The sequence below is a fragment of the Lethenteron reissneri genome, chromosome 45 (assembly GCF_015708825.2).
Source record: "Lethenteron reissneri isolate LAM-NWPU_2019-01 chromosome 45, ASM1570882v1, whole genome shotgun sequence".
NCBI classification, from domain to species: Eukaryota; Metazoa; Chordata; class Hyperoartia; order Petromyzontiformes; family Petromyzontidae; genus Lethenteron; species Lethenteron reissneri.
Window position 1 is genome coordinate 4,260,573 of NC_083823.1, and position 11,254 is coordinate 4,271,826.

Here is an 11,254-nt window from a genome sequence, read left to right on the forward strand (position 1 = left end):
GTTTTATTGGGGTTTAAAAAAAAACTCGCTCACGACGACAGGTCTGAGCCTAAATTTCAACAGATTAAAAATATACGCTTATTTATCAAATGTACAATTAATAGGACTGTGGCCAAATCGGCCCTATCCCGTTAAGACAGTAGAAGTCTCGCTGGGGTCGTGAGCCTGAATAGCGCCTCGTTTGGCGAGCACAGAGATGCTGCGATGATATTTGATGATGATAATAATAATAGGCAAGTGAGTTTATAACGATCCGCTGTGATGTGTTGCTAAATATTGCAAGACAGCTAATATTATGGCCTTAACTCGTTGGTTTTTTCGCGGCCTAATCTTATGATTCGTGATTGATTTTTGCGGGGGATTTAAGCCACTTAATCATCTGACCAAATGTGTGTCGTTAAGGCCCCCTGCAGTTAAATTTGTTGGTGAGGATTTATGTTCAGCTCGCCAGCCGCTGAGCCCAGACAAAGTTAATATTAATTGGCGCGTCGCGACCGTTTCATTTGCTTGGGCTGTGTCGGTTGGTGGAAGGTATCGACAACACGCAAATTTGGTCACGTCCTTGTTTACGTGGCCTCACCCAAAGATAATTGATTGACAAATCCATCAGAAGTCTGACCACGGTGTAGGTGTCATGTTTGTCGCAATGCATCCACTGTTATTTGTGTACGTGTGTGTACATGATGGTCGTTTAGATTGCCGTGCGGTCTTGTACTCGTGTACACTTCATGATACATCGGAGAGCTTGTGTTTGTAAAGTGCCGTACGGCGGAGTCGATGTCAAACATTGACAACTCTGTGAAAGGCAACTTTCTCACGTGATTTAAATGAATTCGCAGTGAATTTACCACGGTCCGTGTAAGTTGGAGGTTCGAGTTATTGAATTTAACGTGATCGGTATTTTTTGTCGTTGTGAGTTTGAAATGGTGCACGAGACGCGGTGGAATTTTTTGACCTGAAGCGGCGTCCCATTGAAGTGCAATTCACTTGGTGGTGACGTCACCAAGACGCTTGTGCCAGGCTATGTGCACGTCGAGGCCACGTGAAGTGTCGAACGCCCGCTGGCAGGAGGTCACGGGGCAGACCCAGGTGCCATGGGTCGACTGACTGAGATGACCGAGATGACTGGCTGATGCACCACCTGTGCCCCCTACTGTGCCAACTTGCTGTGTTTTAGCCACCCGGCGCTCCGCTCGTTGTTGTGAGCGTCGCTCCTCCACCCTCCGTTGTTGTTGGAGGGCGAGTGCCTCAAACTACCCAGTAGCGTCCTTCACGAGCCTCCTCCACAGAGGCCGATCTTGACACCGCTGGTACCAGTCGTCGGCAAGTCCACTCAGCTCCACATCCTTCTGTACCACATCACTCCATCTCTGCTCTAGCCCGTGCCGTGCCCGTTTAGCCCCCTCTATCCGGCCGAACAAAAGCTGTTTAGGCATGCGGTGGCTGGGCATGCGGTGGCTGGGCATGCGGGCTACATGGCCCAGCCAACGCAGCCTTGCCTGCTGGAGGAGCTCACCGATGGGACTTTGTCCACATCTTTCACGGATGTGTGAGCTCCTCACACAATACAGCCTGGTTAAACCCAGGATGGATCGTAGGCGGGCCAGCCTAAATGTTTTTAACCGGCGAAGATGTTCCATTAGGGGGGTCCACGTTTCGCAAGTGTAGAGAAGGGAGGGAATGACTGTGGCCGAGAAGACCTGAAGCTTCGTGCGGAGCGACAGACCAGGTAGCTTCCACACAGCGTTACGCAACCGATGAAAAGATATTGCCGCTCGACTGATTCGGAGTGAGACCTCTGCTGTCAAACCGGAGCCGGTCATGAGCACACTGCCCAGGTATGGGAAACTTTCCACTCTCTCCACAACTGCCCCATCACCATTACCACCACCACTATCATCATTATTACCACCACTATCATCATTACCACCATCATTATCACCACCATCATTACCACCACTACCATCATTACCACCATCGTTATTACAATCATCATTACCACCATCATCATTATTACCACAACCATCATCATTACCACCACTACCATCATTACCACCATCATCGTCACCACCATTATCATCATCACCACTATCATCAACACCACCATCATCACCACCACCACCGTCATCATCGATGTCCCGAACCTGTCATCCCAGTCTGGGAGAACTCTCTGCCTGGCTCCTCACTCCACTCGCCACACAGACAGCCGCTGTGGAGAATAAACTAAGACTACTCAACTATTTATTTTATGTACCGGGTCAAGCCCACTCGGCTTTTAGCTCTTGTTCAGACGCGACCTGGCCACAAATGATAGCTCAACCACGTGGCTTATCACGTGGAAATGTATAGCAACCAAATGCTCTAAACACGTGATGTTGTTGATTCTAAATGTGGAGCGAAAAACCGGAGGACCCGAAGAAAAATCCATGCGACGACGCGGAGAGAGACACGCAAACTCCAAATACAGGATGCTTCAAAAAAATGTTAACACTTATATGGGACTATCGTTTTTAATGGAAAAAGAACGGATACTACACTGTAACATGATAACGAATATATGTTAATAACTTCAAAAAGTTAAAGAGTCTCCATTTGTTCGCCATCATTGCCAACACGTGCCTGGAATCTTCTTCAGGTGGTCACCACATTTCTTGTGGTATTGCTGCAAATTCTCAGAAGTGTTAAAAAACTAATTTGAAGCACCCTGCATACCAGGCATCAAGGGTTGAGATTGAACCCACGAACCTCCTGCATCATACAAGGCGAGAGAGATAACCTCTCTCGTGAGGGCGGTGGATTTTTATGATTCTTCTTATTTATATTTTGTTCAGTTTTAACACACAATTCAAGGAAATGACTAAATGAATCGTTTTAATCGTAATGCGTTATAACAGAGCCTACACCGATTTAGAGCGTTCGTGACTGCAGGGATTCATCTTCTTAGTTCTTTCGGTAAAGTCACGTAGAAGGGAAATAATAAAATAATCGGGAAGACAGCGTCTGTCTTCCCTACAGACCTGGTCTTCACCTGAGGACGGCTGCTTGCGTTGTGGCCGAAACGTCGTGAGAATTATTTTATTATGTTTTATTTTAATTATTTTATTATTTCCATTCTACGTTCCAGTTCAAGTTCATTTATTAGGTATAGCCCTGTGAGCCATTCGGCTCTTGAATCGGGTGCAACCGCAACAAACAAAAAACAAAAACATGAACAAAAAACATCTTAAAGTGAATACGTGACTAAGTGCAAACAGAAAATCCAAGAAAAGACAGCAAAATATTGCAGAAAAAACACGTGACTTTACCGAAAGAACCAAGAAGAAGAGCCTACACCCTTGGTGCAATACTGTGTTCGCAGCGTAGCCGTCGCCACGCTGTAGGGGAAGGACACACAAACTCGCCACAGAACGTCACCCGATTAGGGAATCGAACCCAGGTCCTCCATGCTGCGAGGCACACATGCTACCACTTGCGCCACAGAAGGCAGTCTTCATTATGGATGTTGTGTTATTAATTTCTAAACGTGGAATGTTTACATGTTTTTTTCTTTTTGCCTTGTACCCACAGCACTCACCAGTCGCCCGTTAAATTTCGATTTAAAGCTTTCGTGACTGCAGGGATTCATCTTCTTGGTTCTTTCGGTAAAGTCACGTAGAAGGGAAATAATAAAATAATTAAAATAAAACATTATTAAATAATTCTCACGACGTTTCGGCCACAACGCAAGCGGCCATCGTCAAGGTTAAGAACACGTCTGTTCTTCACCTGAGGACGGCTGCTTGCGGCCACAACGTGTTCTTCACCTGAGGACGGCTGCTTGCGTTGTGGCCGAAACGTCTTTGTCGAGTTTGTATGTCCTTCCCCTACAGACGTGTTCTTCACCTGAGGACGGCTGCCTGCGTTGTGGCCGAAACGTCGTGAGAATTATTTTATTATGTTTTATTTTTATTATTTTATTATTTCCCTTCTACGTGACTTTACCGAAAGAACCAAGAAGATGACAGTCGCCTGTTGTTATGCCTTACAGGCTGTCTGGACGACTGCTGCTACCAAGCGCCTGCATGGCGTACAAGGGGTGAAGTGTCTTGACCAGGCGTCACACCACCGGCTTGCATTTATCTCCACAGCGCCGATGTTTACACGCTGCAACAGCAGCTCGTTTAAGGATGAGTCCACCGTGGGGAAGCCATCGTCAAGGTTATGTGTGAGATGTGACCATAACAAGAATAGGTTTTACCCGTTCTGGCAATAAAATAGGACAATGCATATATTTTCATAGTGTGTGTTTTGTTTGCATTTCGACTGCAGGTATTGTGGTTAATGCAGACATGAATCCTTGTTTAAAAAAGTTTCATTTTGTTGCCAGAAAAAAGGGGGAAAACCCCTATTATTATATGTTGGTACTGGCAAAGGAGGTCCAATGATGTAGATGCTCACCCCGAGCTCTCATTACTTTGATAGTGCAGCATTGTCTTTGAGCTGTACGCCTTTTGGCGTCCTCTGGTCGAGCACCAATTGGGTCGAGGCTGAAAAGAAAGCCGTCCCTTGGTGTGGACCAATCAGTTTCAAGGACAATGCATATATTATCATAGTGTTTTTTTTGTTTGCATTTTGACTGCAAGTATTGTGGTTAATGCAGACATGAATCCTTGTAAAAAGGTTTCAGTTTTGTTGCCAGAAATAAGGGGGGGAAAAGGGGAAACCGTATTTTTATAACAAAATTGGTTTCTACAATGAATGGCGCTCCATAGTTCTGTCTCAGACGATGCTTCTAGTTTTGGGAAGGAAACGATGCAAGGTGGTTTCTGGAATGTGAGACGAACTTTCTATGATTGGAAGGCTGTGGAAAATCGTGTTCTTGAATGTCAGCATCTGAGATGGTGAATTTTTCACTTGTGCGGCAAAGTGTAAAATGCACGAGGTATGTAACGATGCATTGATCCATCGATTGATATTTTCTCATGGTTATGTGACTTGTATCTGTTTGATGTTATTGGTTTAAATGAGGCCGTTCTTTTTATTGTAAACAGTATAACCCGTAAAAACAAAGTTTTTCACTATAAATCCTTTATATGCGTGGCGGCTAGAGTCCTCTCGTCCTCTGGCTTGAGATGGCTGCCACCTATGGGTCAGATGATTGCATGGCAGCGTTAAGCAATTGGTAATTAAATATAATATTTTTGTCCTAAAAAGTGTAAAATTTTGGAAAAAAATTTTTCACGAACTTTAATTATCACGCACAACGAGTCTGTGTGGAAAATGTCAGCTCGATTGGATCACGGGAAGTGGGTTAAAACACGACCGAAATATTTGCACGGTCCTAAGCAAGCAAGCAAGTGAACTTAATATAAAGGATTTAAAAAGCCAATTTCTAGGGTGGTGGTGGTGGTGGCGGCCCAGTATAATGTACATTATAACTCCTCTTATTTAACATTCAAGAATATCGAACACATGTCGAGTAAGCCATCACATAATCATCCTATTTAACAGACGCACACACAAAATACAACTTTTACGAAAACTGTTTTGTTTTTAACCATTTTAACGTACGTCTAACGTCGATTTTGATCGTATTTTTTGACATTTTTGCCTTTTTACTGTAAAAGAAAAGTGAAGTGTTTTTTGTTGAAAATGTTGTGCTTTTAACCCCATTAACTGCACTTTCAAACCACAGTAAACGTAACTGATTTTGCACTCGCGTCGATGAATTTATTATCACCGTGTGGCGCGCATAACTTAGCACAACTTGACACGGTGGGTTTCTACTGAGAATAGGAACGATTCACACATTGCATCTTATGGGGACCCGCTTTTGCCGATATCGAAATAACTTTTTTTTCTAATGCGTAGGCTATGCGGCGAATTATTGAATGGAACACCTGAGCCATACGCTCAAGGGGAAAGGAGTGGGAATTCGAGACCAGATGACCCCTCCTCATACAACACCTGGAATAAGTCATCAGGATTGAGAGGATCGGGAGACACGGGACCGAGGACATGGAGCATGACCACTGCAAGTTAGACGGGAAGCCGTTTAGGTCGCCTTTTCATGTGATTTTTTACTCTCTTGATGTCAGCTGTTTCATTTTTCGATTTAAAGCTTTCGTGACTGCAGGGATTCATCTTCTTGGTTCTTTCGGTTAAGTCACGTAGAAGGGAAATAATACAATAATAAAAATAAAACAGACTCTGTCTACTCGACAAACCTGCTATCCACCTGAGGACGGCTGCTTGCGTTGTGGCCGAAACGTCGTGAGAATTATTTTATTATGTTTTATTTTTATTATTTTATTATTTCCATTCTACGTGACTTTACCGAAAGAACCAAGAAGATGTCAGCTGTGTTTCGGTTTAAATCCCTCTCTCGCCTTGTCATCCCTTCCCCCCTTTGCTTCAAAGTGTTCTGTTACCCTGTCGGTGGGGCAGCGGGCCCGTTTCCCATCTTTCTATCCCCTGCTCGTCATAAGCGGTTTGGCTTTATGTTGACGGCGTGATCCGTGCGTCACGTCGTGATGTGTCAGGCCCGCCACGTGGCCTCAATTTAAAAAACACATTCCTGCGGAGGGAGCTGGTAGGAGCGTTGGGTTGCTCGGTCAATGGCCAGGGTCAACGGCGGCGTGGTGTATTCCGCAAATATTGTCGACTGTGAGGGCGGGCACAAGCCGGCGTGAGTAGGTGAAACGTTGAGTTTTATAAAGGCACCACGGGGTGACCAGCACCTCCCCACCTAGGCCCACCCAGCCCCACCCTCCTCACTCAGCCCCTCCCCACCCTCCCCACCCAGCCCCTCCCCACCCTCCCCTCTCCACCCAGCCCCACCACTCCCATTTTTGGATGCACGATGGACGGACGGACACAATAATCCCCTGTGGGCTGGTGGAACCAGGTGGTTCCTACCAGTAATATATATAGTTTACTCTTTGGTTCTTTCGGTAAAGTTACGTAGAAAGAAAAATATCTAAATAATAGAATACGACACAGAGGTGTCTATCTCTGTGTCCCTCTCTGTGTGTCTCTGTGTGTTCTCTCTCTGCGTGTGTCTGTCTGTGTGTCTATGTTGTGTGTCTCTCCCTGTGTGTCTCTGTGTTGTCTCTCTCTACTTGTGTGTCTGTCTGTGTCTTTCTCTGTATGTCTCTGTTGTGTGTCTCTCTCTGTGTGTCTATGTGTGTCTCTCTCTGCTTGTGTGTCTCTCTCTGTGTGTCTCTCTGTGTTCTCTCTCCACTTGTGTGTCTGTCTGTGTGTCTAAGTTGTGCGTCTCTCTCTGTGTGTCTCTGTGTTGTCTCTGTGTGTGTCTCTATCTGTGTGCCTCTGTGTTGTCTCTGTGTGTCTGTGTGTCTCTGTGTGTCTCTCTCTGTGTTGTCTCTGTGTGTCTGTGTGTCTCTCTCTGTGTGTCTCTGTGTGTGTCTCTCTCTGTGTGTCTCTGTGTGTGTCTCTCTCTATGTGTCTCTCTCTGCTTGTGTGTCTGTCTGTGTGTCTCTCTGTGTGTGTCTATGTTGTGTGTCTCTCTCTGTGTGTCTCTGTGTGTGTGTTCTCTCTCTCTACTTGTGTGTTCATCCACCAGGTAGGGTGTTGACTGTTGTGTTAGCCGACTCTCTGTGTTGTGTTGCATTATTTTTCTAAGTTTGCTATGTTTGTTTTCTCATTCATTCGCACCTGATGATGGTTGCTTGTGTTGCAATCGAAACGTCGTATTCTATTATTTAATTTATTTTCTTTCTACGTGACTTTAACGAAAACACCAAATAGTAATTCCTGCGGTCACGAAAGCTTCAAATCCTGTATATAGTTTAGTCACTCGAGATGTTGCTGTACTGCCATCTCCTGGGCGATTTGTAGACCAAGGCCACATTTCCTGATATTGGACAATCACCGTCGTTTCAAGTTCAAGTTCATTTATTAGGCATAGCCCTGTGAGCCATTCAGCTCTTGAATCGGGTGCAACCGCAACAAGACAAAAACATGAACAAGAAGACATCTTAAGGTGACTATGTGACTATGTGCAAACTGAAAATCCAGGAAAAAAAACAGAAAAAGTTCCAGAAGAAAGCCATGTAAACCAAAGCTGCGCACAAATAAATGTACTGTACTGGAGAGTGCAATATATTATTATTTAAGTATTGTAGTAGAGTATTTTGGTGATTTTTTTATAGTCCGCTGTATCCTATTGTACCCTGTATAGTTTGTGTTGAAGTTTACTGCTGTACACTAGTGTCGAGTACCGTATATTTACTGATTTCAATGGAACGTTGTGGGTACGGCTAGGTCTGACCTATGGGAGTCCAGTTTACCATAGAAGTTCAGTTTACCATGGGAATCCAGTTTACCATGGGAATCCAGTTCACCATGGGAATCCAGTTTACCATGGGAGTCCAGTTTCCAATGGGAGTCCAGTTTACCATGGAAGTCCAGTTTAAGATGGAAGTTCAGTTCACCATAGAAGTTCAGTTTACCATGGGAATCCAGTTTACCATGGGAATCCAGTTCACCATGGGAATCCAGTTTCCAATGGGAGTCCAGTTTACCATGGAAGTCCAGTTTAAGATGGAAGTTCAGTTCACCATAGAAGTTCAGTTTACCATGGGAATCCAGTTTACCATGGGAATCCAGTTCACCATGGGAATCCAGTTTACCATGGGAGTCCAGTTTCCAATGGGAGTCCAGTTTACCATGCAAGTCCAGTTTAAGATGGAAGTTCAGTTCACCATAGAAGTCCAGTTTACCATGGGAATCCAGTTTACCATGGGAATCCAGTTCACCATGGGAATCCAGTTTACCATGGGAGTTCAGTTTTCAATGGGAGTCCAGTTTACCATGGGAGTCCAGTTTACCATGGGAGTCCAGTTTACCATGGAAGTCCCGTTTCCAATGGGAGTCCAGTTTACCATGAGAATTCAGTTTACCATGAGAATTCAGTTTACCATGGGAATCCAGTTTACCATGGGAGTCCAGTTTACCATGGAAGTCCCGTTTCCAATGGGAGTCCAGTTTACCATGAGAATTCAGTTTACCATGGGAATCCAGTTTACCATGCAAGTCCAGTTTAAGATGGAAGTTCAGTTCACCATAGAAGTTCAGTTTACCATGGGAATCCAGTTTACCATGGGAATCCAGTTCACCATGGGAATCCAGTTTACCATGGGAGTTCAGTTTTCAATGGGAGTCCAGTTTACCATGGGAGTCCAGTTTACCATGGGAGTCCAGTTTACCATGGAAGTCCCGTTTCCAATGGGAGTCCAGTTTACCATGAGAATTCAGTTTACCATGAGAATTCAGTTTACCATGGGAATCCAGTTTACCATGGGAGTCCAGTTTACCATGGAAGTCCCGTTTCCAATGGGAGTCCAGTTTACCATGAGAATTCAGTTTACCATGAGAATTCAGTTTACCATGGGAATCCAGTTTACCATGCAAGTCCAGTTTAAGATGGAAGTTCAGTTCACCATAGAAGTTCAGTTTACCATGGGAATCCAGTTTACCATGGGAATCCAGTTCACCATGGGAATCCAGTTTACCATGGGAGTCCAGTTTCCAATGGGAGTCCAGTTTACCATGGGAGTCCAGTTTACCATGGGAGTCCAGTTTACCATGGAAGTCCCGTTTCCAATGGGAGTCCAGTTTACCATGAGAATTCAGTTTACCATGAGAATTCAGTTTACCATGGGAATCCAGTTTACCATGGGAGTCCAGTTTACCATGGAAGTCCCGTTTCCAATGGGAGTCCAGTTTACCATGAGAATTCAGTTTACCATGAGAATTCAGTTTACCATGGGAATCCAGTTTACCATGCAAGTCCAGTTTAAGATGGAAGTTCAGTTCACCATAGAAGTTCAGTTTACCATGGGAATCCAGTTTACCATGGGAATCCAGTTCACCATGGGAATCCAGTTTACCATGGGAGTCCAGTTTCCAATGGGAGTCCAGTTTACCATGGAAGTCCAGTTTAAGATGGAAGTTCAGTTCACCATAGAAGTTCAGTTTACCATGGGAATCCAGTTTACCATGGGAATCCAGTTCACCATGGGAATCCAGTTTACCATGGGAGTCCAGTTTCCAATGGGAGTCCAGTTTACCATGCAAGTCCAGTTTAAGATGGAAGTTCAGTTCACCATAGAAGTTCAGTTTACCATGGGAATCCAGTTTACCATGGGAATCCAGTTCACCATGGGAATCCAGTTTACCATGGGAGTCCAGTTTCCAATGGGAGTCCAGTTTACCATGGAAGTCCAGTTTAAGATGGAAGTTCAGTTCACCATAGAAGTTCAGTTTACCATGGGAATCCAGTTTACCATGGGAATCCAGTTCACCATGGGAATCCAGTTTACCATGGGAGTTCAGTTTCCAATGGGAGTCCAGTTTACCATGGAAGTCCAGTTTAAGATGGAAGTTCAGTTCACCATAGAAGTTCAGTTTACCATGAGAATCCAGTTTACCATGGGAATCCAGTTCACCATGGGAATCCAGTTTACCATGGGAGTTCAGTTTCCAATGGGAGTCCAGTTTACCATGGGAGTCCAGTTCACCATGGGAATCCAGTTTACAATGGGAATCCAGTTCACCATGGGAATCCAGTTTACTATGGGAGTCCAGTTTACCATGGGAGTTCAGTTTCCAATGGGAGTCCAGTTTACCATGGGAGTCCAGTTTACCATGGGAGTCCAGTTTACCATGGAAGTCCCGTTTCCAATGGGAGTCCAGTTTACCATGAGAATTCAGTTTACCATGAGAATTCAGTTTACCATGGGAATCCAGTTTACCATGGGAGTCCAGTTCACCATGGGAACCCAGTTTACCATGGGAACCCAGTTTACCATGGGAATCCAGTTTACCATGGTAGTCCCCATGGTATCAAATAATCTGGTCAACGACTTGTTCGGAACGATTAGTGCTGAGCCGCTCCTCCTCCTGTCCGCTGGAGGCTGAGACAGCAAGGAACGCGTTCACAGCGCCCCCTATTGGCAGTGCCGTGGGGGGCACCGACACAGCGCCCCCTACCGGCGATGACGTGGGGGGCACTACGGAAACAATAAAATCGGACCGCGACGGAATCACCGATCTCGCCGATATTAGCTAATCAAATGAAGAAGGGGGAGGGAGTCACATTATAACTTGATCCATGGATCAATTGGCCATGAACCAACACTCGATTAACCCGCAAATTACGATTAACCCCGCATTGTTGATGTTTGTTTATTATATTGTGTATTATATTGTTATGCTCGTTGTTTGGGGGATTCTGATATCCGTGTTTATCTTA

The 11,254-nt window shown here is 44.9% G+C and overlaps 1 long non-coding RNA gene across 1 annotated transcript in view; it reads left to right on the forward strand.

The window, feature by feature from the left end:
• Nucleotides 1–4,155, forward strand: part of LOC133353780 (uncharacterized) — a 30,580-nt gene extending 26,425 nt beyond the window's left edge. Inside the window, exon 3 of the long non-coding RNA XR_009756473.1 lies at nt 4,028–4,155. This is a non-coding gene — a long non-coding RNA (uncharacterized LOC133353780). The remainder of the gene's footprint in view (nt 1–4,027) is intronic.
• Nucleotides 4,156–11,254: the final 7,099 nt, after the last annotated feature.